The 21,756-nt window shown below is 56.5% G+C and overlaps 24 non-coding genes and 3 pseudogenes across 24 annotated transcripts; all 27 read left to right on the top strand.

Moving 5' to 3' along the window:
* The first annotated feature begins 3 nt into the window (after nt 1-3).
* LOC134013171 (U2 spliceosomal RNA) lies at nt 4-194 on the top strand. The gene has a single exon (XR_009928691.1). It is a non-coding gene; the product is annotated as a U2 spliceosomal RNA (small nuclear RNA).
* A 578-nt stretch (nt 195-772) lies between these two features.
* On the top strand, nt 773-890 carry LOC134013351 (U5 spliceosomal RNA). The gene has a single exon (XR_009928841.1). It is a non-coding gene; the product is annotated as a U5 spliceosomal RNA (small nuclear RNA).
* Nucleotides 891-1,612: 722 nt separating this feature from the next.
* Nucleotides 1,613-1,803, top strand: LOC134013170 (U2 spliceosomal RNA). Its single transcript, XR_009928690.1, has one exon. It is a non-coding gene; the product is annotated as a U2 spliceosomal RNA (small nuclear RNA).
* A 587-nt stretch (nt 1,804-2,390) lies between these two features.
* Nucleotides 2,391-2,508, top strand: LOC134013350 (U5 spliceosomal RNA). The gene has a single exon (XR_009928840.1). It is a non-coding gene; the product is annotated as a U5 spliceosomal RNA (small nuclear RNA).
* A 586-nt stretch (nt 2,509-3,094) lies between these two features.
* Nucleotides 3,095-3,285, top strand: LOC134013168 (U2 spliceosomal RNA). The gene has a single exon (XR_009928688.1). It is a non-coding gene; the product is annotated as a U2 spliceosomal RNA (small nuclear RNA).
* A 575-nt stretch (nt 3,286-3,860) lies between these two features.
* Nucleotides 3,861-3,978, top strand: LOC134013348 (U5 spliceosomal RNA). The gene has a single exon (XR_009928838.1). It is a non-coding gene; the product is annotated as a U5 spliceosomal RNA (small nuclear RNA).
* Nucleotides 3,979-4,564: 586 nt separating this feature from the next.
* Nucleotides 4,565-4,755, top strand: LOC134013167 (U2 spliceosomal RNA). Its single transcript, XR_009928687.1, has one exon. It is a non-coding gene; the product is annotated as a U2 spliceosomal RNA (small nuclear RNA).
* Nucleotides 4,756-5,329: 574 nt separating this feature from the next.
* Nucleotides 5,330-5,447, top strand: LOC134013347 (U5 spliceosomal RNA). The gene has a single exon (XR_009928837.1). It is a non-coding gene; the product is annotated as a U5 spliceosomal RNA (small nuclear RNA).
* A 586-nt stretch (nt 5,448-6,033) lies between these two features.
* On the top strand, nt 6,034-6,224 carry LOC134013165 (U2 spliceosomal RNA). The gene has a single exon (XR_009928685.1). It is a non-coding gene; the product is annotated as a U2 spliceosomal RNA (small nuclear RNA).
* Nucleotides 6,225-6,794: 570 nt separating this feature from the next.
* Nucleotides 6,795-6,912, top strand: LOC134013346 (U5 spliceosomal RNA). Its single transcript, XR_009928836.1, has one exon. It is a non-coding gene; the product is annotated as a U5 spliceosomal RNA (small nuclear RNA).
* Nucleotides 6,913-8,134: 1,222 nt separating this feature from the next.
* Nucleotides 8,135-8,341, top strand: LOC134013255 (U2 spliceosomal RNA; annotated as a pseudogene).
* Nucleotides 8,342-8,911: 570 nt separating this feature from the next.
* On the top strand, nt 8,912-9,029 carry LOC134013345 (U5 spliceosomal RNA). The gene has a single exon (XR_009928835.1). It is a non-coding gene; the product is annotated as a U5 spliceosomal RNA (small nuclear RNA).
* A 586-nt stretch (nt 9,030-9,615) lies between these two features.
* On the top strand, nt 9,616-9,806 carry LOC134013164 (U2 spliceosomal RNA). Its single transcript, XR_009928684.1, has one exon. It is a non-coding gene; the product is annotated as a U2 spliceosomal RNA (small nuclear RNA).
* Nucleotides 9,807-10,380: 574 nt separating this feature from the next.
* LOC134013344 (U5 spliceosomal RNA) lies at nt 10,381-10,498 on the top strand. Its single transcript, XR_009928834.1, has one exon. It is a non-coding gene; the product is annotated as a U5 spliceosomal RNA (small nuclear RNA).
* A 586-nt stretch (nt 10,499-11,084) lies between these two features.
* LOC134013163 (U2 spliceosomal RNA) lies at nt 11,085-11,275 on the top strand. Its single transcript, XR_009928683.1, has one exon. It is a non-coding gene; the product is annotated as a U2 spliceosomal RNA (small nuclear RNA).
* Nucleotides 11,276-11,845: 570 nt separating this feature from the next.
* LOC134013343 (U5 spliceosomal RNA) lies at nt 11,846-11,963 on the top strand. The gene has a single exon (XR_009928833.1). It is a non-coding gene; the product is annotated as a U5 spliceosomal RNA (small nuclear RNA).
* A 1,222-nt stretch (nt 11,964-13,185) lies between these two features.
* Nucleotides 13,186-13,392, top strand: LOC134013254 (U2 spliceosomal RNA; annotated as a pseudogene).
* A 572-nt stretch (nt 13,393-13,964) lies between these two features.
* Nucleotides 13,965-14,082, top strand: LOC134013342 (U5 spliceosomal RNA). Its single transcript, XR_009928832.1, has one exon. It is a non-coding gene; the product is annotated as a U5 spliceosomal RNA (small nuclear RNA).
* A 1,220-nt stretch (nt 14,083-15,302) lies between these two features.
* LOC134013253 (U2 spliceosomal RNA) lies at nt 15,303-15,509 on the top strand (annotated as a pseudogene).
* A 578-nt stretch (nt 15,510-16,087) lies between these two features.
* Nucleotides 16,088-16,205, top strand: LOC134013341 (U5 spliceosomal RNA). The gene has a single exon (XR_009928831.1). It is a non-coding gene; the product is annotated as a U5 spliceosomal RNA (small nuclear RNA).
* A 594-nt stretch (nt 16,206-16,799) lies between these two features.
* LOC134013162 (U2 spliceosomal RNA) lies at nt 16,800-16,990 on the top strand. The gene has a single exon (XR_009928682.1). It is a non-coding gene; the product is annotated as a U2 spliceosomal RNA (small nuclear RNA).
* Nucleotides 16,991-17,567: 577 nt separating this feature from the next.
* On the top strand, nt 17,568-17,685 carry LOC134013340 (U5 spliceosomal RNA). The gene has a single exon (XR_009928830.1). It is a non-coding gene; the product is annotated as a U5 spliceosomal RNA (small nuclear RNA).
* Nucleotides 17,686-18,283: 598 nt separating this feature from the next.
* Nucleotides 18,284-18,474, top strand: LOC134013161 (U2 spliceosomal RNA). Its single transcript, XR_009928681.1, has one exon. It is a non-coding gene; the product is annotated as a U2 spliceosomal RNA (small nuclear RNA).
* Nucleotides 18,475-19,050: 576 nt separating this feature from the next.
* LOC134013442 (U5 spliceosomal RNA) lies at nt 19,051-19,167 on the top strand. The gene has a single exon (XR_009928930.1). It is a non-coding gene; the product is annotated as a U5 spliceosomal RNA (small nuclear RNA).
* Nucleotides 19,168-19,752: 585 nt separating this feature from the next.
* LOC134013467 (U2 spliceosomal RNA) lies at nt 19,753-19,943 on the top strand. Its single transcript, XR_009928955.1, has one exon. It is a non-coding gene; the product is annotated as a U2 spliceosomal RNA (small nuclear RNA).
* A 566-nt stretch (nt 19,944-20,509) lies between these two features.
* Nucleotides 20,510-20,627, top strand: LOC134013339 (U5 spliceosomal RNA). Its single transcript, XR_009928829.1, has one exon. It is a non-coding gene; the product is annotated as a U5 spliceosomal RNA (small nuclear RNA).
* Nucleotides 20,628-21,357: 730 nt separating this feature from the next.
* LOC134013466 (U2 spliceosomal RNA) lies at nt 21,358-21,548 on the top strand. The gene has a single exon (XR_009928954.1). It is a non-coding gene; the product is annotated as a U2 spliceosomal RNA (small nuclear RNA).
* The last annotated feature ends 208 nt before the right edge of the window (nt 21,549-21,756 follow it).

Here is a 21,756-nt window from a genome sequence, read left to right as displayed (position 1 = left end):
GTCATCGCTTCTCGGCCTTTTGGCTAAGATCAAGTGTAGTATCTGTTCTTATCAGTTTAATATCTGATATGTCCTCCATGCGAGGACAACATATTAAACGGATTTTTGCAACAGGGAGTCGGAACAGGGGCTCGCTCCGTCCGCTCCGCGCATCGCCCCGGTATTGCAGCGTCTCCGGGAAGGGTGCACTCTTTCTAAGCGTGTCAAAGAGAAAAGCTAGTGAAAAAAAGGGGGTGTGGGCGGAGCCCTGTCGGCCGGTGGCGTTTTCCCGCCCTTTTAGATATAAAAAAAAAAAAAAAAAAAAGTGAGGTGAGTGACCTCAAAGGGGGGGGGGCTGTGAGTGAGTGAGTGAGTGAGTGAGTGAGTGAGTGAGTGAGTGAGAGAGAGAGAGAGAGAGAGAGAGAGAGAGAGAGAGAGAGAGAGAGAGAGAGAGAGAGAACTGGCTGACAGTCAGCGGCCGAGGTGAAAAATGGGAAGGCAATCGGAATGAGTTTTTTATCGCCGTGTCAGCCCACACCAACACGGAGTCGACTGGCTGGAAGGCGCATACGATAAACACGTAGGGATCTTAATCGAGAAAAAGCGATCCGTGAAATGGAGAAATTGCGGCGATAAAAGAGAAGCCAAGCGGGCGGGCGGGCCGAGCCCCTCCGCAGGCCCGTGGCGTTTCCGCGCCTTTTTTTCCCGATAAGGATGCGGTTCGCCGCCGCGGACGGGTGAGTCAGGGCCAACGGAGGGGTTGGGGGTAGGCCGTTTGGGCCGTTTCAAATCGGCACTCTGGTTCCCCTTCAGCACGCACAAGCCTTTCGCCTTTTACTAAAGACTTCCGTGGAGGGGAACGCCGACGAGTGGAACGTGGTATTTTTGGGAGGCTTTGCCCGAGGGAGGGCAGAGCCTGATGGACGTGTGACAAAAGCAGGGTAAGGTTGGCTTTGGGGTTGCGTGCGTGCGTGCGTGCGTGCGTGCGTGCAAGGCAGGTTTTGTTTTTGCATCTTCTGTAGCCGTTTCAATTCTGTTGCCTTTTCCTTTGATTTCCTCTTCCGTCCCCGCTTCTTCTGCGGCTTTTGGCCTTGGCTTTCGGCTTCCGTCCCTGCTTGGCTTTGGGGTTAGGTGCGTGCGTGCGTGCGTGCGTGCGTGCGTGCGGGTAAGGCTTTTGTCTTTGCTTCTTCTGTAGCCGTTTCAATTCTGTTGCCTTTTGGCCTGGGCTTTCCGCTTCCGTCCCGCTTCCTCTGCGGCTTTTGGCCTGGGCTTTCCGCTTCCGTCCCCGCTTCCTCTGCGGCTTTTGGCCTGGGCTTTCCGCTTCCGTCCCCGCTTCCTCTGCGGCTTTTGGCCTGGGCTTTCCGCTTCCGTCCCCGCTTCCTCTGCGGCTTTTGGCCTGGGCTTTCCGCTTCCGTCCCCGCTTCCTCTGCGGCTTTTGGCCTGGGCTTTCCGCTTCCGTCCCCGCTTCCTCTGCGGCTTTTGGCCTGGGCTTTCCGCTTCCGTCCCCGCTTCCTCTGCGGCTTCTGGCCTGGGCTTTCCGCTTCCGTAGTTTCGGCCGTTCTTGGTGTGGCGACCGAGTGGCCCAGCCGGTGCACGGAGGGTCCGCGCGCGGGGGGCGTCCGATAATGCGGTCATCGCTTCTCGGCCTTTTGGCTAAGATCAAGTGTAGTATCTGTTCTTATCAGTTTAATATCTGATATGTCCTCCATGCGAGGACAACATATTAAACGGATTTTTGCAACAGGGAGTCGGAACAGGGGCTCGCTCCGTCCGCTCCGCGCATCGCCCCGGTATTGCAGCGTCTCCGGGAAGGGTGCACTCTTTCTAAGCGTGTCAAAGAGAAAAGCTAGTGAAAAAAAGGGGGTGTGGGCGGAGCCCTGTCGGCCGGTGGCGTTTTCCCGCCCTTTTAGATATAAAAAAAAAAAAAAAAAAAAAAAAAAAAAGTGAGGTGAGTGACCTCAAAGGGGGGGGGGCTGTGAGTGAGTGAGTGAGTGAGTGAGTGAGTGAGTGAGTGAGAGAGAGAGAGAGAGAGAGAGAGAGAGAGAGAGAGAGAGAGAGAGAGAGAGAGAGAGAGAGAACTGGCTGACAGTCAGCGGCCGAGGTGAAAAATGGGAAGGCAATCGGAATGAGTTTTTTATCGCCGTGTCAGCCCACACCAACACGGAGTCGACTGGCTGGAAGGCGCATACGATAAACACGTAGGGATCTTAATCGAGAAAAAGCGATCCGTGAAATGGAGAAATTGCGGCGATAAAAGAGAAGCCAAGCGGGCGGGCGGGCCGAGCCCCTCCGCAGGCCCGTGGCGTTTCCGCGCCTTTTTTTCCCGATAAGGATGCGGTTCGCCGCCGCGGACGGGTGAGTCAGGGCCAACGGAGGGGTTGGGGGTAGGCCGTTTGGGCCGTTTCAAATCGGCACTCTGGTTCCCCTTCAGCACGCACAAGCCTTTCGCCTTTTACTAAAGACTTCCGTGGAGGGGAACGCCGACGAGTGGAACGTGGTATTTTTGGGAGGCTTTGCCCGAGGGAGGGCAGAGCCTGATGGACGTGTGACAAAAGCAGGGTAAGGTTGGCTTTGGGGTTGCGTGCGTGCGTGCGTGCGTGCGTGCGTGCAAGGCAGGTTTTGTTTTTGCATCTTCTGTAGCCGTTTCAATTCTGTTGCCTTTTCCTTTGATTTCCTCTTCCGTCCCCGCTTCTTCTGCGGCTTTTGGCCTTGGCTTTCGGCTTCCGTCCCTGCTTGGCTTTGGGGTTAGGTGCGTGCGTGCGTGCGTGCGTGCGTGCGGGTAAGGCTTTTGTCTTTGCTTCTTCTGTAGCCGTTTCAATTCTGTTGCCTTTTGGCCTGGGCTTTCCGCTTCCGTCCCGCTTCCTCTGCGGCTTTTGGCCTGGGCTTTCCGCTTCCGTCCCCGCTTCCTCTGCGGCTTTTGGCCTGGGCTTTCCGCTTCCGTCCCCGCTTCCTCTGCGGCTTTTGGCCTGGGCTTTCCGCTTCCGTCCCCGCTTCCTCTGCGGCTTCTGGCCTGGGCTTTCCGCTTCCGTAGTTTCGGCCGTTCTTGGTGTGGCGACCGAGTGGCCCAGCCGGTGCACGGAGGGTCCGCGCGCGGGGGGCGTCCGATAATGCGGTCATCGCTTCTCGGCCTTTTGGCTAAGATCAAGTGTAGTATCTGTTCTTATCAGTTTAATATCTGATATGTCCTCCATGCGAGGACAACATATTAAACGGATTTTTGCAACAGGGAGTCGGAACAGGGGCTCGCTCCGTCCGCTCCGCGCATCGCCCCGGTATTGCAGCGTCTCCGGGAAGGGTGCACTCTTTCTAAGCGTGTCAAAGAGAAAAGCTAGTGAAAAAAAGGGGGTGTGGGCGGAGCCCTGTCGGCCGGTGGCGTTTTCCCGCCCTTTTAGATATAAAAAAAAAAAAAAAAAAAAAAAAAAAAAGTGAGGTGAGTGACCTCAAAGGGGGGGGGGCTGTGAGTGAGTGAGTGAGTGAGTGAGTGAGTGAGTGAGAGAGAGAGAGAGAGAGAGAGAGAGAGAGAGAGAGAGAGAGAGAGAGAGAGAGAACTGGCTGACAGTCAGCGGCCGAGGTGAAAAATGGGAAGGCAATCGGAATGAGTTTTTTATCGCCGTGTCAGCCCACACCAACACGGAGTCGACTGGCTGGAAGGCGCATACGATAAACACGTAGGGATCTTAATCGAGAAAAAGCGATACGTGAAATGGAGAAATTGCGGCGATAAAAGAGAAGCCAAGCGGGCGGGCGGGCCGAGCCCCTCCGCAGGCCCGTGGCGTTTCCGCGCCTTTTTTTCCCGATAAGGATGCGGTTCGCCGCCGCGGACGGGTGAGTCAGGGCCAACGGAGGGGTTGGGGGTAGGCCGTTTGGGCCGTTTCAAATCGGCACTCTGGTTCCCCTTCAGCACGCACAAGCCTTTCGCCTTTTACTAAAGACTTCCGTGGAGGGGAACGCCGACGAGTGGAACGTGGTATTTTTGGGAGGCTTTGCCCGAGGGAGGGCAGAGCCTGATGGACGTGTGACAAAAGCAGGGTAAGGTTGGCTTTGGGGTTGCGTGCGTGCGTGCGTGCGTGCGTGCGTGCAAGGCAGGTTTTGTTTTTGCATCTTCTGTAGCCGTTTCAATTCTGTTGCCTTTTCCTTTGATTTCCTCTTCCGTCCCCGCTTCTTCTGCGGCTTTTGGCCTTGGCTTTCGGCTTCCGTCCCTGCTTGGCTTTGGGGTTAGGTGCGTGCGTGCGTGCGTGCGTGCGTGCGGGTAAGGCTTTTGTCTTTGCTTCTTCTGTAGCCGTTTCAATTCTGTTGCCTTTTGGCCTGGGCTTTCCGCTTCCGTCCCGCTTCCTCTGCGGCTTTTGGCCTGGGCTTTCCGCTTCCGTCCCCGCTTCCTCTGCGGCTTTTGGCCTGGGCTTTCCGCTTCCGTCCCCGCTTCCTCTGCGGCTTTTGGCCTGGGCTTTCCGCTTCCGTCCCCGCTTCCTCTGCGGCTTCTGGCCTGGGCTTTCCGCTTCCGTAGTTTCGGCCGTTCTTGGTGTGGCGACCGAGTGGCCCAGCCGGTGCACGGAGGGTCCGCGCGCGGGGGGCGTCCGATAATGCGGTCATCGCTTCTCGGCCTTTTGGCTAAGATCAAGTGTAGTATCTGTTCTTATCAGTTTAATATCTGATATGTCCTCCATGCGAGGACAACATATTAAACGGATTTTTGCAACAGGGAGTCGGAACAGGGGCTCGCTCCGTCCGCTCCGCGCATCGCCCCGGTATTGCAGCGTCTCCGGGAAGGGTGCACTCTTTCTAAGCGTGTCAAAGAGAAAAGCTAGTGAAAAAAAGGGGGTGTGGGCGGAGCCCTGTCGGCCGGTGGCGTTTTCCCGCCCTTTTAGATATAAAAAAAAAAAAAAAAAAAAAAAAAAAAGTGAGGTGAGTGACCTCAAAGGGGGGGGGGCTGTGAGTGAGTGAGTGAGTGAGTGAGTGAGTGAGTGAGAGAGAGAGAGAGAGAGAGAGAGAGAGAGAGAGAGAGAGAGAGAGAGAGAGAGAACTGGCTGACAGTCAGCGGCCGAGGTGAAAAATGGGAAGGCAATCGGAATGAGTTTTTTATCGCCGTGTCAGCCCACACCAACACGGAGTCGACTGGCTGGAAGGCGCATACGATAAACACGTAGGGATCTTAATCGAGAAAAAGCGATACGTGAAATGGAGAAATTGCGGCGATAAAAGAGAAGCCAAGCGGGCGGGCGGGCCGAGCCCCTCCGCAGGCCCGTGGCGTTTCCGCGCCTTTTTTTCCCGATAAGGATGCGGTTCGCCGCCGCGGACGGGTGAGTCAGGGCCAACGGAGGGGTTGGGGGTAGGCCGTTTGGGCCGTTTCAAATCGGCACTCTGGTTCCCCTTCAGCACGCACAAGCCTTTCGCCTTTTACTAAAGACTTCCGTGGAGGGGAACGCCGACGAGTGGAACGTGGTATTTTTGGGAGGCTTTGCCCGAGGGAGGGCAGAGCCTGATGGACGTGTGACAAAAGCAGGGTAAGGTTGGCTTTGGGGTTGCGTGCGTGCGTGCGTGCGTGCGTGCGTGCAAGGCAGGTTTTGTTTTTGCATCTTCTGTAGCCGTTTCAATTCTGTTGCCTTTTCCTTTGATTTCCTCTTCCGTCCCCGCTTCTTCTGCGGCTTTTGGCCTTGGCTTTCGGCTTCCGTCCCTGCTTGGCTTTGGGGTTAGGTGCGTGCGTGCGTGCGTGCGTGCGTGCGGGTAAGGCTTTTGTCTTTGCTTCTTCTGTAGCCGTTTCAATTCTGTTGCCTTTTGGCCTGGGCTTTCCGCTTCCGTCCCGCTTCCTCTGCGGCTTTTGGCCTGGGCTTTCCGCTTCCGTCCCCGCTTCCTCTGCGGCTTTTGGCCTGGGCTTTCCGCTTCCGTCCCCGCTTCCTCTGCGGCTTTTGGCCTGGGCTTTCCGCTTCCGTCCCCGCTTCCTCTGCGGCTTCTGGCCTGGGCTTTCCGCTTCCGTAGTTTCGGCCGTTCTTGGTGTGGCGACCGAGTGGCCCAGCCGGTGCACGGAGGGTCCGCGCGCGGGGGGCGTCCGATAATGCGGTCATCGCTTCTCGGCCTTTTGGCTAAGATCAAGTGTAGTATCTGTTCTTATCAGTTTAATATCTGATATGTCCTCCATGCGAGGACAACATATTAAACGGATTTTTGCAACAGGGAGTCGGAACAGGGGCTCGCTCCGTCCGCTCCGCGCATCGCCCCGGTATTGCAGCGTCTCCGGGAAGGGTGCACTCTTTCTAAGCGTGTCAAAGAGAAAAGCTAGTGAAAAAAAGGGGGTGTGGGCGGAGCCCTGTCGGCCGGTGGCGTTTTCCCGCCCTTTTAGATATAAAAAAAAAAAAAAAAAAAAGTGAGGTGAGTGACCTCAAAGGGGGGGGGGCTGTGAGTGAGTGAGTGAGTGAGTGAGTGAGTGAGTGAGAGAGAGAGAGAGAGAGAGAGAGAGAGAGAGAGAGAGAGAGAGAGAGAGAGAGAGAGAACTGGCTGACAGTCAGCGGCCGAGGTGAAAAATGGGAAGGCAATCGGAATGAGTTTTTTATCGCCGTGTCAGCCCACACCAACACGGAGTCGACTGGCTGGAAGGCGCATACGATAAACACGTAGGGATCTTAATCGAGAAAAAGCGATACGTGAAATGGAGAAATTGCGGCGATAAAAGAGAAGCCAAGCGGGCGGGCGGGCCGAGCCCCTCCGCAGGCCCGTGGCGTTTCCGCGCCTTTTTTTCCCGATAAGGATGCGGTTCGCCGCCGCGGACGGGTGAGTCAGGGCCAACGGAGGGGTTGGGGGTAGGCCGTTTGGGCCGTTTCAAATCGGCACTCTGGTTCCCCTTCAGCACGCACAAGCCTTTCGCCTTTTACTAAAGACTTCCGTGGAGGGGAACGCCGACGAGTGGAACGTGGTATTTTTGGGAGGCTTTGCCCGAGGGAGGGCAGAGCCTGATGGACGTGTGACAAAAGCAGGGTAAGGTTGGCTTTGGGGTTGCGTGCGTGCGTGCGTGCGTGCAAGGCAGGTTTTGTTTTTGCATCTTCTGTAGCCGTTTCAATTCTGTTGCCTTTTCCTTTGATTTCCTCTTCCGTCCCCGCTTCTTCTGCGGCTTTTGGCCTTGGCTTTCGGCTTCCGTCCCTGCTTGGCTTTGGGGTTAGGTGCGTGCGTGCGTGCGTGCGTGCGTGCGTGCGTGCGTGCGTGCGGGTAAGGCTTTTGTCTTTGCTTCTTCTGTAGCCGTTTCAATTCTGTTGCCTTTTGGCCTGGGCTTTCCGCTTCCGTCCCGCTTCCTCTGCGGCTTTTGGCCTGGGCTTTCCGCTTCCGTCCCCGCTTCCTCTGCGGCTTTTGGCCTGGGCTTTCCGCTTCCGTCCCCGCTTCCTCTGCGGCTTTTGGCCTGGGCTTTCCGCTTCCGTCCCCGCTTCCTCTGCGGCTTCTGGCCTGGGCTTTCCGCTTCCGTAGTTTCGGCCGTTCTTGGTGTGGCGACCGAGTGGCCCAGCCGGTGCACGGAGGGTCCGCGCGCGGGGGGCGTCCGATAATGCGGTCATCGCTTCTCGGCCTTTTGGCTAAGATCAAGTGAGTATCTGCTCATATCGAGCAGATATTGGCCCGCCCCCGTCGATACTGGATCGCCTGATAGGGATCCGGTGACGGGGGTGGGTCGAAGCGGTCGTTTGCCTGGGGGTTTCGGCCCCGACGCCAGACGGGGACTTGTCCCCTTTTCAGAACGTTGGGTGCTTCGGCACCCAACGTTGCTGGTAACCCAGAGGCGGGCCAGGCCGCCGGAGGGAACCAACGGTTGGACGGACGGAGGGCCGGACTACCAGGATTTGGAATCCTCGCAAGAGGATAGGAAATCCTCGCCGAAGGGCAGCCTGGGAGAAGTGGCGAAGGGATGGTGCCTTCCCAGGGGCCGTCGCGATAGAGGGCAGAGGGCCAGTCGCTCGACTCCACTGGCGAGGACGACGGGAGGAGAGGGAGACGGAGCCATCGGGGCGGAAGCCTAGATGGACCCCGTCGAACTTGGACTTCCACTTGTAACCCCCTAGGGGGCAATTGTTATGTGCGCCGCCTCGGCGGCTTTTGTCCTGTACCCCCTTGTGGGGATTCTGTACTTGTATCGGACTGTCTTGTGGATTGTCTTTTATTTGAAAGTTTTTACGAATTGATCAATACTTCTTTTTCTTTTTTTTTAGAAGAAAAAAAAAAAAAAAAAAAAAAAAAAAAATCTGTTCTTATCAGTTTAATATCTGATATGTCCTCCATGCGAGGACAACATATTAAACGGATTTTTGCAACAGGGAGTCGGAACAGGGGCTCGCTCCGTCCGCTCCGCGCATCGCCCCGGTATTGCAGCGTCTCCGGGAAGGGTGCACTCTTTCTAAGCGTGTCAAAGAGAAAAGCTAGTGAAAAAAAGGGGGTGTGGGCGGAGCCCTGTCGGCCGGTGGCGTTTTCCCGCCCTTTTAGATATAAAAAAAAAAAAAAAAAAAAGTGAGGTGAGTGACCTCAAAGGGGGGGGGGCTGTGAGTGAGTGAGTGAGTGAGTGAGTGAGTGAGTGAGAGAGAGAGAGAGAGAGAGAGAGAGAGAGAGAGAGAGAGAGAGAGAGAGAGAGAGAGAACTGGCTGACAGTCAGCGGCCGAGGTGAAAAATGGGAAGGCAATCGGAATGAGTTTTTTATCGCCGTGTCAGCCCACACCAACACGGAGTCGACTGGCTGGAAGGCGCATACGATAAACACGTAGGGATCTTAATCGAGAAAAAGCGATACGTGAAATGGAGAAATTGCGGCGATAAAAGAGAAGCCAAGCGGGCGGGCGGGCCGAGCCCCTCCGCAGGCCCGTGGCGTTTCCGCGCCTTTTTTTCCCGATAAGGATGCGGTTCGCCGCCGCGGACGGGTGAGTCAGGGCCAACGGAGGGGTTGGGGGTAGGCCGTTTGGGCCGTTTCAAATCGGCACTCTGGTTCCCCTTCAGCACGCACAAGCCTTTCGCCTTTTACTAAAGACTTCCGTGGAGGGGAACGCCGACGAGTGGAACGTGGTATTTTTGGGAGGCTTTGCCCGAGGGAGGGCAGAGCCTGATGGACGTGTGACAAAAGCAGGGTAAGGTTGGCTTTGGGGTTGCGTGCGTGCGTGCGTGCGTGCGTGCGTGCAAGGCAGGTTTTGTTTTTGCATCTTCTGTAGCCGTTTCAATTCTGTTGCCTTTTCCTTTGATTTCCTCTTCCGTCCCCGCTTCTTCTGCGGCTTTTGGCCTTGGCTTTCGGCTTCCGTCCCTGCTTGGCTTTGGGGTTAGGTGCGTGCGTGCGTGCGTGCGTGCGTGCGGGTAAGGCTTTTGTCTTTGCTTCTTCTGTAGCCGTTTCAATTCTGTTGCCTTTTGGCCTGGGCTTTCCGCTTCCGTCCCGCTTCCTCTGCGGCTTTTGGCCTGGGCTTTCCGCTTCCGTCCCCGCTTCCTCTGCGGCTTTTGGCCTGGGCTTTCCGCTTCCGTCCCCGCTTCCTCTGCGGCTTTTGGCCTGGGCTTTCCGCTTCCGTCCCCGCTTCCTCTGCGGCTTCTGGCCTGGGCTTTCCGCTTCCGTAGTTTCGGCCGTTCTTGGTGTGGCGACCGAGTGGCCCAGCCGGTGCACGGAGGGTCCGCGCGCGGGGGGCGTCCGATAATGCGGTCATCGCTTCTCGGCCTTTTGGCTAAGATCAAGTGTAGTATCTGTTCTTATCAGTTTAATATCTGATATGTCCTCCATGCGAGGACAACATATTAAACGGATTTTTGCAACAGGGAGTCGGAACAGGGGCTCGCTCCGTCCGCTCCGCGCATCGCCCCGGTATTGCAGCGTCTCCGGGAAGGGTGCACTCTTTCTAAGCGTGTCAAAGAGAAAAGCTAGTGAAAAAAAGGGGGTGTGGGCGGAGCCCTGTCGGCCGGTGGCGTTTTCCCGCCCTTTTAGATATAAAAAAAAAAAAAAAAAAAAAAAAAAAAGTGAGGTGAGTGACCTCAAAGGGGGGGGGGCTGTGAGTGAGTGAGTGAGTGAGTGAGTGAGTGAGTGAGAGAGAGAGAGAGAGAGAGAGAGAGAGAGAGAGAGAGAGAGAGAGAGAGAGAGAACTGGCTGACAGTCAGCGGCCGAGGTGAAAAATGGGAAGGCAATCGGAATGAGTTTTTTATCGCCGTGTCAGCCCACACCAACACGGAGTCGACTGGCTGGAAGGCGCATACGATAAACACGTAGGGATCTTAATCGAGAAAAAGCGATACGTGAAATGGAGAAATTGCGGCGATAAAAGAGAAGCCAAGCGGGCGGGCGGGCCGAGCCCCTCCGCAGGCCCGTGGCGTTTCCGCGCCTTTTTTTCCCGATAAGGATGCGGTTCGCCGCCGCGGACGGGTGAGTCAGGGCCAACGGAGGGGTTGGGGGTAGGCCGTTTGGGCCGTTTCAAATCGGCACTCTGGTTCCCCTTCAGCACGCACAAGCCTTTCGCCTTTTACTAAAGACTTCCGTGGAGGGGAACGCCGACGAGTGGAACGTGGTATTTTTGGGAGGCTTTGCCCGAGGGAGGGCAGAGCCTGATGGACGTGTGACAAAAGCAGGGTAAGGTTGGCTTTGGGGTTGCGTGCGTGCGTGCGTGCGTGCGTGCGTGCAAGGCAGGTTTTGTTTTTGCATCTTCTGTAGCCGTTTCAATTCTGTTGCCTTTTCCTTTGATTTCCTCTTCCGTCCCCGCTTCTTCTGCGGCTTTTGGCCTTGGCTTTCGGCTTCCGTCCCTGCTTGGCTTTGGGGTTAGGTGCGTGCGTGCGTGCGTGCGTGCGTGCGGGTAAGGCTTTTGTCTTTGCTTCTTCTGTAGCCGTTTCAATTCTGTTGCCTTTTGGCCTGGGCTTTCCGCTTCCGTCCCGCTTCCTCTGCGGCTTTTGGCCTGGGCTTTCCGCTTCCGTCCCCGCTTCCTCTGCGGCTTTTGGCCTGGGCTTTCCGCTTCCGTCCCCGCTTCCTCTGCGGCTTTTGGCCTGGGCTTTCCGCTTCCGTCCCCGCTTCCTCTGCGGCTTCTGGCCTGGGCTTTCCGCTTCCGTAGTTTCGGCCGTTCTTGGTGTGGCGACCGAGTGGCCCAGCCGGTGCACGGAGGGTCCGCGCGCGGGGGGCGTCCGATAATGCGGTCATCGCTTCTCGGCCTTTTGGCTAAGATCAAGTGTAGTATCTGTTCTTATCAGTTTAATATCTGATATGTCCTCCATGCGAGGACAACATATTAAACGGATTTTTGCAACAGGGAGTCGGAACAGGGGCTCGCTCCGTCCGCTCCGCGCATCGCCCCGGTATTGCAGCGTCTCCGGGAAGGGTGCACTCTTTCTAAGCGTGTCAAAGAGAAAAGCTAGTGAAAAAAAGGGGGTGTGGGCGGAGCCCTGTCGGCCGGTGGCGTTTTCCCGCCCTTTTAGATATAAAAAAAAAAAAAAAAAAAAGTGAGGTGAGTGACCTCAAAGGGGGGGGGGCTGTGAGTGAGTGAGTGAGTGAGTGAGTGAGTGAGTGAGAGAGAGAGAGAGAGAGAGAGAGAGAGAGAGAGAGAGAGAGAGAGAGAGAGAGAGAGAACTGGCTGACAGTCAGCGGCCGAGGTGAAAAATGGGAAGGCAATCGGAATGAGTTTTTTATCGCCGTGTCAGCCCACACCAACACGGAGTCGACTGGCTGGAAGGCGCATACGATAAACACGTAGGGATCTTAATCGAGAAAAAGCGATACGTGAAATGGAGAAATTGCGGCGATAAAAGAGAAGCCAAGCGGGCGGGCGGGCCGAGCCCCTCCGCAGGCCCGTGGCGTTTCCGCGCCTTTTTTTCCCGATAAGGATGCGGTTCGCCGCCGCGGACGGGTGAGTCAGGGCCAACGGAGGGGTTGGGGGTAGGCCGTTTGGGCCGTTTCAAATCGGCACTCTGGTTCCCCTTCAGCACGCACAAGCCTTTCGCCTTTTACTAAAGACTTCCGTGGAGGGGAACGCCGACGAGTGGAACGTGGTATTTTTGGGAGGCTTTGCCCGAGGGAGGGCAGAGCCTGATGGACGTGTGACAAAAGCAGGGTAAGGTTGGCTTTGGGGTTGCGTGCGTGCGTGCGTGCGTGCAAGGCAGGTTTTGTTTTTGCATCTTCTGTAGCCGTTTCAATTCTGTTGCCTTTTCCTTTGATTTCCTCTTCCGTCCCCGCTTCTTCTGCGGCTTTTGGCCTTGGCTTTCGGCTTCCGTCCCTGCTTGGCTTTGGGGTTAGGTGCGTGCGTGCGTGCGTGCGTGCGTGCGTGCGTGCGTGCGTGCGGGTAAGGCTTTTGTCTTTGCTTCTTCTGTAGCCGTTTCAATTCTGTTGCCTTTTGGCCTGGGCTTTCCGCTTCCGTCCCGCTTCCTCTGCGGCTTTTGGCCTGGGCTTTCCGCTTCCGTCCCCGCTTCCTCTGCGGCTTTTGGCCTGGGCTTTCCGCTTCCGTCCCCGCTTCCTCTGCGGCTTTTGGCCTGGGCTTTCCGCTTCCGTCCCCGCTTCCTCTGCGGCTTCTGGCCTGGGCTTTCCGCTTCCGTAGTTTCGGCCGTTCTTGGTGTGGCGACCGAGTGGCCCAGCCGGTGCACGGAGGGTCCGCGCGCGGGGGGCGTCCGATAATGCGGTCATCGCTTCTCGGCCTTTTGGCTAAGATCAAGTGAGTATCTGCTCATATCGAGCAGATATTGGCCCGCCCCCGTCGATACTGGATCGCCTGATAGGGATCCGGTGACGGGGGTGGGTCGAAGCGGTCGTTTGCCTGGGGGTTTCGGCCCCGACGCCAGACGGGGACTTGTCCCCTTTTCAGAACGTTGGGTGCTTCGGCACCCAACGTTGCTGGTAACCCAGAGGCGGGCCAGGCCGCCGGAGGGAACCAACGGTTGGACGGACGGAGGGCCGGACTACCAGGATTTGGAATCCTCGCAAGAGGATAGGAAATCCTCGCCGAAGGGCAGCCTGGGAGAAGTGGCGAAGGGATGGTGCCTTCCCAGGGGCCGTCGCGATAGAGGGCAGAGGGCCAGTCGCTCGACTCCACTGGCGAGGACGACGGGAGGAGAGGGAGACGGAGCCATCGGGGCGGAAGCCTAGATGGACCCCGTCGAACTTGGACTTCCACTTGTAACCCCCTAGGGGGCAATTGTTATGTGCGCCGCCTCGGCGGCTTTTGTCCTGTACCCCCTTGTGGGGATTCTGTACTTGTATCGGACTGTCTTGTGGATTGTCTTTTATTTGAAAGTTTTTACGAATTGATCAATACTTCTTTTTCTTTTTTTTTAGAAGAAAAAAAAAAAAAAAAAAAAAAAAAAAAATCTGTTCTTATCAGTTTAATATCTGATATGTCCTCCATGCGAGGACAACATATTAAACGGATTTTTGCAACAGGGAGTCGGAACAGGGGCTCGCTCCGTCCGCTCCGCGCATCGCCCCGGTATTGCAGCGTCTCCGGGAAGGGTGCACTCTTTCTAAGCGTGTCAAAGAGAAAAGCTAGTGAAAAAAAGGGGGTGTGGGCGGAGCCCTGTCGGCCGGTGGCGTTTTCCCGCCCTTTTAGATATAAAAAAAAAAAAAAAAAAAAGTGAGGTGAGTGACCTCAAAGGGGGGGGGGCTGTGAGTGAGTGAGTGAGTGAGTGAGTGAGTGAGTGAGAGAGAGAGAGAGAGAGAGAGAGAGAGAGAGAGAGAGAGAGAGAGAGAGAGAGAGAGAGAACTGGCTGACAGTCAGCGGCCGAGGTGAAAAATGGGAAGGCAATCGGAATGAGTTTTTTATCGCCGTGTCAGCCCACACCAACACGGAGTCGACTGGCTGGAAGGCGCATACGATAAACACGTAGGGATCTTAATCGAGAAAAAGCGATACGTGAAATGGAGAAATTGCGGCGATAAAAGAGAAGCCAAGCGGGCGGGCGGGCCGAGCCCCTCCGCAGGCCCGTGGCGTTTCCGCGCCTTTTTTTCCCGATAAGGATGCGGTTCGCCGCCGCGGACGGGTGAGTCAGGGCCAACGGAGGGGTTGGGGGTAGGCCGTTTGGGCCGTTTCAAATCGGCACTCTGGTTCCCCTTCAGCACGCACAAGCCTTTCGCCTTTTACTAAAGACTTCCGTGGAGGGGAACGCCGACGAGTGGAACGTGGTATTTTTGGGAGGCTTTGCCCGAGGGAGGGCAGAGCCTGATGGACGTGTGACAAAAGCAGGGTAAGGTTGGCTTTGGGGTTGCGTGCGTGCGTGCGTGCGTGCAAGGCAGGTTTTGTTTTTGCATCTTCTGTAGCCGTTTCAATTCTGTTGCCTTTTCCTTTGATTTCCTCTTCCGTCCCCGCTTCTTCTGCGGCTTTTGGCCTTGGCTTTCGGCTTCCGTCCCTGCTTGGCTTTGGGGTTAGGTGCGTGCGTGCGTGCGTGCGTGCGTGCGTGCGTGCGTGCGTGCGTAAGGCTTTTGTCTTTGCTTCTTCTGTAGCCGTTTCAATTCTGTTGCCTTTTGGCCTGGGCTTTCCGCTTCCGTCCCGCTTCCTCTGCGGCTTTTGGCCTGGGCTTTCCGCTTCCGTCCCCGCTTCCTCTGCGGCTTTTGGCCTGGGCTTTCCGCTTCCGTCCCCGCTTCCTCTGCGGCTTTTGGCCTGGGCTTTCCGCTTCCGTCCCCGCTTCCTCTGCGGCTTCTGGCCTGGGCTTTCCGCTTCCGTAGTTTCGGCCGTTCTTGGTGTGGCGACCGAGTGGCCCAGCCGGTGCACGGAGGGTCCGCGCGCGGGGGGCGTCCGATAATGCGGTCATCGCTTCTCGGCCTTTTGGCTAAGATCAAGTGAGTATCTGCTCATATCGAGCAGATATTGGCCCGCCCCCGTCGATACTGGATCGCCTGATAGGGATCCGGTGACGGGGGTGGGTCGAAGCGGTCGTTTGCCTGGGGGTTTCGGCCCCGACGCCAGACGGGGACTTGTCCCCTTTTCAGAACGTTGGGTGCTTCGGCACCCAACGTTGCTGGTAACCCAGAGGCGGGCCAGGCCGCCGGAGGGAACCAACGGTTGGACGGACGGAGGGCCGGACTACCAGGATTTGGAATCCTCGCAAGAGGATAGGAAATCCTCGCCGAAGGGCAGCCTGGGAGAAGTGGCGAAGGGATGGTGCCTTCCCAGGGGCCGTCGCGATAGAGGGCAGAGGGCCAGTCGCTCGACTCCACTGGCGAGGACGACGGGAGGAGAGGGAGACGGAGCCATCGGGGCGGAAGCCTAGATGGACCCCGTCGAACTTGGACTTCCACTTGTAACCCCCTAGGGGGCAATTGTTATGTGCGCCGCCTCGGCGGCTTTTGTCCTGTACCCCCTTGTGGGGATTCTGTACTTGTATCGGACTGTCTTGTGGATTGTCTTTTATTTGAAAGTTTTTACGAATTGATCAATACTTCTTTTTCTTTTTTTTTAGAAGAAAAAAAAAAAAAAAAAAAAAAAAAAAAATCTGTTCTTATCAGTTTAATATCTGATATGTCCTCCATGCGAGGACAACATATTAAACGGATTTTTGCAACAGGGAGTCGGAACAGGGGCTCGCTCCGTCCGCTCCGCGCATCGCCCCGGTATTGCAGCGTCTCCGGGAAGGGTGCACTCTTTCTAAGCGTGTCAAAGAGAAAAGCTAGTGAAAAAAAGGGGGTGTGGGCGGAGCCCTGTCGGCCGGTGGCGTTTTCCCGCCCTTTTAGATATAAAAAAAAAAAAAAAAAAAAGTGAGGTGAGTGACCTCAAAGGGGGGGGGGCTGTGAGTGAGTGAGTGAGTGAGTGAGTGAGTGAGTGAGTGAGTGAGAGAGAGAGAGAGAGAGAGAGAGAGAGAGAGAGAGAGAGAGAGAGAGAGAGAGAGAGAACTGGCTGACAGTCAGCGGCCGAGGTGAAAAATGGGAAGGCAATCGGAATGAGTTTTTTATCGCCGTGTCAGCCCACACCAACACGGAGTCGACTGGCTGGAAGGCGCATACGATAAACACGTAGGGATCTTAATCGAGAAAAAGCGATCCGTGAAATGGAGAAATTGCGGCGATAAAAGAGAAGCCAAGCGGGCGGGCGGGCCGAGCCCCTCCGCAGGCCCGTGGCGTTTCCGCGCCTTTTTTTCCCGATAAGGATGCGGTTCGCCGCCGCGGACGGGTGAGTCAGGGCCAACGGAGGGGTTGGGGGTAGGCCGTTTGGGCCGTTTCAAATCGGCACTCTGGTTCCCCTTCAGCACGCACAAGCCTTTCGCCTTTTACTAAAGACTTCCGTGGAGGGGAACGCCGACGAGTGGAACGTGGTATTTTTGGGAGGCTTTGCCCGAGGGAGGGCAGAGCCTGATGGACGTGTGACAAAAGCAGGGTAAGGTTGGCTTTGGGGTTGCGTGCGTGCGTGCGTGCGTGCGTGCGTGCAAGGCAGGTTTTGTTTTTGCATCTTCTGTAGCCGTTTCAATTCTGTTGCCTTTTCCTTTGATTTCCTCTTCCGTCCCCGCTTCTTCTGCGGCTTTTGGCCTTGGCTTTCGGCTTCCGTCCCTGCTTGGCTTTGGGGTTAGGTGCGTGCGTGCGTGCGTGCGTGCGTGCGTGCGTGCGGGTAAGGCTTTTGTCTTTGCTTCTTCTGTAGCCGTTTCAATTCTGTTGCCTTTTGGCCTGGGCTTTCCGCTTCCGTCCCGCTTCCTCTGCGGCTTTTGGCCTGGGCTTTCCGCTTCCGTCCCCGCTTCCTCTGCGGCTTTTGGCCTGGGCTTTCCGCTTCCGTCCCCGCTTCCTCTGCGGCTTTTGGCCTGGGCTTTCCGCTTCCGTCCCCGCTTCCTCTGCGGCTTCTGGCCTGGGCTTTCCGCTTCCGTAGTTTCGGCCGTTCTTGGTGTGGCGACCGAGTGGCCCAGCCGGTGCACGGAGGGTCCGCGCGCGGGGGGCGTCCGATAATGCGGTCATCGCTTCTCGGCCTTTTGGCTAAGATCAAGTGTAGTATCTGTTCTTATCAGTTTAATATCTGATATGTCCTCCATGCGAGGACAACATATTAAACGGATTTTTGCAACAGGGAGTCGGAACAGGGGCTCGCTCCGTCCGCTCCGCGCATCGCCCCGGTATTGCAGCGTCTCCGGGAAGGGTGCACTCTTTCTAAGCGTGTCAAAGAGAAAAGCTAGTGAAAAAAAGGGGGTGTGGGCGGAGCCCTGTCGGCCGGTGGCGTTTTCCCGCCCTTTTAGATATAAAAAAAAAAAAAAAAAAAAAAAAAAAAGTGAGGTGAGTGACCTCAAAGGGGGGGGGGCTGTGAGTGAGTGAGTGAGTGAGTGAGTGAGTGAGTGAGAGAGAGAGAGAGAGAGAGAGAGAGAGAGAGAGAGAGAGAGAGAGAGAGAGAGAGAGACTGGCTGACAGTCAGCGGCCGAGGTGAAAAATGGGAAGGCAATCGGAATGAGTTTTTTATCGCCGTGTCAGCCCACACCAACACGGAGTCGACTGGCTGGAAGGCGCATACGATAAACACGTAGGGATCTTAATCGAGAAAAAGCGATCCGTGAAATGGAGAAATTGCGGCGATAAAAGAGAAGCCAAGCGGGCGGGCGGGCCGAGCCCCTCCGCAGGCCCGTGGCGTTTCCGCGCCTTTTTTTCCCGATAAGGATGCGGTTCGCCGCCGCGGACGGGTGAGTCAGGGCCAACGGAGGGGTTGGGGGTAGGCCGTTTGGGCCGTTTCAAATCGGCACTCTGGTTCCCCTTCAGCACGCACAAGCCTTTCGCCTTTTACTAAAGACTTCCGTGGAGGGGAACGCCGACGAGTGGAACGTGGTATTTTTGGGAGGCTTTGCCCGAGGGAGGGCAGAGCCTGATGGACGTGTGACAAAAGCAGGGTAAGGTTGGCTTTGGGGTTGCGTGCGTGCGTGCGTGCGTGCGTGCGTGCAAGGCAGGTTTTGTTTTTGCATCTTCTGTAGCCGTTTCAATTCTGTTGCCTTTTCCTTTGATTTCCTCTTCCGTCCCCGCTTCTTCTGCGGCTTTTGGCCTTGGCTTTCGGCTTCCGTCCCTGCTTGGCTTTGGGGTTAGGTGCGTGCGTGCGTGCGTGCGTGCGTGCGTGCGTGCGTGCGGGTAAGGCTTTTGTCTTTGCTTCTTCTGTAGCCGTTTCAATTCTGTTGCCTTTTGGCCTGGGCTTTCCGCTTCCGTCCCGCTTCCTCTGCGGCTTTTGGCCTGGGCTTTCCGCTTCCGTCCCCGCTTCCTCTGCGGCTTTTGGCCTGGGCTTTCCGCTTCCGTCCCCGCTTCCTCTGCGGCTTTTGGCCTGGGCTTTCCGCTTCCGTCCCCGCTTCCTCTGCGGCTTCTGGCCTGGGCTTTCCGCTTCCGTAGTTTCGGCCGTTCTTGGTGTGGCGACCGAGTGGCCCAGCCGGTGCACGGAGGGTCCGCGCGCGGGGGGCGTCCGATAATGCGGTCATCGCTTCTCGGCCTTTTGGCTAAGATCAAGTGTAGTATCTGTTCTTATCAGTTTAATATCTGATATGTCCTCCATGCGAGGACAACATATTAAACGGATTTTTGCAACAGGGAGTCGGAACAGGGGCTCGCTCCGTCCGCTCCGCGCATCGCCCCGGTATTGCAGCGTCTCCGGGAAGGGTGCACTCTTTCTAAGCGTGTCAAAGAGAAAAGCTAGTGAAAAAAAGGGGGTGTGGGCGGAGCCCTGTCGGCCGGTGGCGTTTTCCCGCCCTTTTAGATATAAAAAAAAAAAAAAAAAAAAAAAAAAAAGTGAGGTGAGTGACCTCAAAGGGGGGGGGGCTGTGAGTGAGTGAGTGAGTGAGTGAGTGAGTGAGTGAGAGAGAGAGAGAGAGAGAGAGAGAGAGAGAGAGAGAGAGAGAGAGAGAGAGAGAGAACTGGCTGACAGTCAGCGGCCGAGGTGAAAAATGGGAAGGCAATCGGAATGAGTTTTTTATCGCCGTGTCAGCCCACACCAACACGGAGTCGACTGGCTGGAAGGCGCATACGATAAACACGTAGGGATCTTAATCGAGAAAAAGCGATCCGTGAAATGGAGAAATTGCGGCGATAAAAGAGAAGCCAAGCGGGCGGGCGGGCCGAGCCCCTCCGCAGGCCCGTGGCGTTTCCGCGCCTTTTTTTCCCGATAAGGATGCGGTTCGCCGCCGCGGACGGGTGAGTCAGGGCCAACGGAGGGGTTGGGGGTAGGCCGTTTGGGCCGTTTCAAATCGGCACTCTGGTTCCCCTTCAGCACGCACAAGCCTTTCGCCTTTTACTAAAGACTTCCGTGGAGGGGAACGCCGACGAGTGGAACGTGGTATTTTAGGCTTTGCCCGAGGGAGGGCAGAGCCTGATGGACGTGTGACAAAAGCAGGGTAAGGTTGGCTTTGGGGTTGCGTGCGTGCGTGCGTGCGTGCGTGCGTGCAAGGCAGGTTTTGTTTTTGCATCTTCTGTAGCCGTTTCAATTCTGTTGCCTTTTCCTTTGATTTCCTCTTCCGTCCCCGCTTCTTCTGCGGCTTTTGGCCTTGGCTTTCGGCTTCCGTCCCTGCTTGGCTTTGGGGTTAGGTGCGTGCGTGCGTGCGTGCGTGCGTGCGTGCGTAAGGCTTTTGTCTTTGCTTCTTCTGTAGCCGTTTCAATTCTGTTGCCTTTTGGCCTGGGCTTTCCGCTTCCGTCCCGCTTCCTCTGCGGCTTTTGGCCTGGGCTTTCCGCTTCCGTCCCCGCTTCCTCTGCGGCTTTTGGCCTGGGCTTTCCGCTTCCGTCCCCGCTTCCTCTGCGGCTTTTGGCCTGGGCTTTCCGCTTCCGTCCCCGCTTCCTCTGCGGCTTCTGGCCTGGGCTTTCCGCTTCCGTAGTTTCGGCCGTTCTTGGTGTGGCGACCGAGTGGCCCAGCCGGTGCACGGAGGGTCCGCGCGCGGGGGGCGTCCGATAATGCGGTCATCGCTTCTCGGCCTTTTGGCTAAGATCAAGTGTAGTATCTGTTCTTATCAGTTTAATATCTGATATGTCCTCCATGCGAGGACAACATATTAAACGGATTTTTGCAACAGGGAGTCGGAACAGGGGCTCGCTCCGTCCGCTCCGCGCATCGCCCCGGTATTGCAGCGTCTCCGGGAAGGGTGCACTCTTTCTAAGCGTGTCAAAGAGAAAAGCTAGTGAAAAAAAGGGGGTGTGGGCGGAGCCCTGTCGGCCGGTGGCGTTTTCCCGCCCTTTTAGATATAAAAAAAAAAAAAAAAAAAAGTGAGGTGAGTGACCTCAAAGGGGGGGGGGCTGTGAGTGAGTGAGTGAGTGAGTGAGTGAGTGAGTGAGAGAGAGAGAGAGAGAGAGAGAGAGAGAGAGAGAGAGAGAGAGAGAGAGAGAGAACTGGCTGACAGTCAGCGGCCGAGGTGAAAAATGGGAAGGCAATCGGAATGAGTTTTTTATCGCCGTGTCAGCCCACACCAACACGGAGTCGACTGGCTGGAAGGCGCATACGATAAACACGTAGGGATCTTAATCGAGAAAAAGCGATACGTGAAATGGAGAAATTGCGGCGATAAAAGAGAAGCCAAGCGGGCGGGCGGGCCGAGCCCCTCCGCAGGCCCGTGGCGTTTCCGCGCCTTTTTTTCCCGATAAGGATGCGGTTCGCCGCCGCGGACGGGTGAGTCAGGGCCAACGGAGGGGTTGGGGGTAGGCCGTTTGGGCCGTTTCAAATCGGCACTCTGGTTCCCCTTCAGCACGCACAAGCCTTTCGCCTTTTACTAAAGACTTCCGTGGAGGGGAACGCCGACGAGTGGAACGTGGTATTTTTGGGAGGCTTTGCCCGAGGGAGGGCAGAGCCTGATGGACGTGTGACAAAAGCAGGGTAAGGTTGGCTTTGGGGTTGCGTGCGTGCGTGCGTGCGTGCGTGCGTGCAAGGCAGGTTTTGTTTTTGCATCTTCTGTAGCCGTTTCAATTCTGTTGCCTTTTCCTTTGATTTCCTCTTCCGTCCCCGCTTCTTCTGCGGCTTTTGGCCTTGGCTTTCGGCTTCCGTCCCTGCTTGGCTTTGGGGTTAGGTGCGTGCGTGCGTGCGTGCGTGCGTGCGTGCGTGCGTGCGGGTAAGGCTTTTGTCTTTGCTTCTTCTGTAGCCGTTTCAATTCTGTTGCCTTTTGGCCTGGGCTTTCCGCTTCCGTCCCGCTTCCTCTGCGGCTTTTGGCCTGGGCTTTCCGCTTCCGTCCCCGCTTCCTCTGCGGCTTTTGGCCTGGGCTTTCCGCTTCCGTCCCCGCTTCCTCTGCGGCTTTTGGCCTGGGCTTTCCGCTTCCGTCCCCGCTTCCTCTGCGGCTTTTGGCCTGGGCTTTCCGCTTCCGTCCCCGCTTCCTCTGCGGCTTTTGGCCTGGGCTTTCCGCTTCCGTCCCCGCTTCCTCTGCGGCTTTTGGCCTGGGCTTTCCGCTTCCGTCCCCGCTTCCTCTGCGGCTTCTGGCCTGGGCTTTCCGCTTCCGTAGTTTCGGCCGTTCTTGGTGTGGCGACCGAGTGGCCCAGCCGGTGCACGGAGGGTCCGCGCGCGGGGGGCGTCCGATAATGCGGTCATCGCTTCTCGGCCTTTTGGCTAAGATCAAGTGTAGTATCTGTTCTTATCAGTTTAATATCTGATATGTCCTCCATGCGAGGACAACATATTAAACGGATTTTTGCAACAGGGAGTCGGAACAGGGGCTCGCTCCGTCCGCTCCGCGCATCGCCCCGGTATTGCAGCGTCTCCGGGAAGGGTGCACTCTTTCTAAGCGTGTCAAAGAGAAAAGCTAGTGAAAAAAAGGGGGTGTGGGCGGAGCCCTGTCGGCCGGTGGCGTTTTCCCGCCCTTTTAGATATAAAAAAAAAAAAAAAAAAAAAAAAAAAAAGTGAGGTGAGTGACCTCAAAGGGGGGGGGGCTGTGAGTGAGTGAGTGAGTGAGTGAGTGAGTGAGTGAGAGAGAGAGAGAGAGAGAGAG

Source organism: Osmerus eperlanus, chromosome 26 (assembly GCF_963692335.1).
Source record: "Osmerus eperlanus chromosome 26, fOsmEpe2.1, whole genome shotgun sequence".
Taxonomy (NCBI): Eukaryota; Metazoa; Chordata; class Actinopteri; order Osmeriformes; family Osmeridae; genus Osmerus; species Osmerus eperlanus.
Note: the sequence above shows the minus strand (reverse complement) of the source record. Positions and strands in the feature narration are given on the sequence as shown.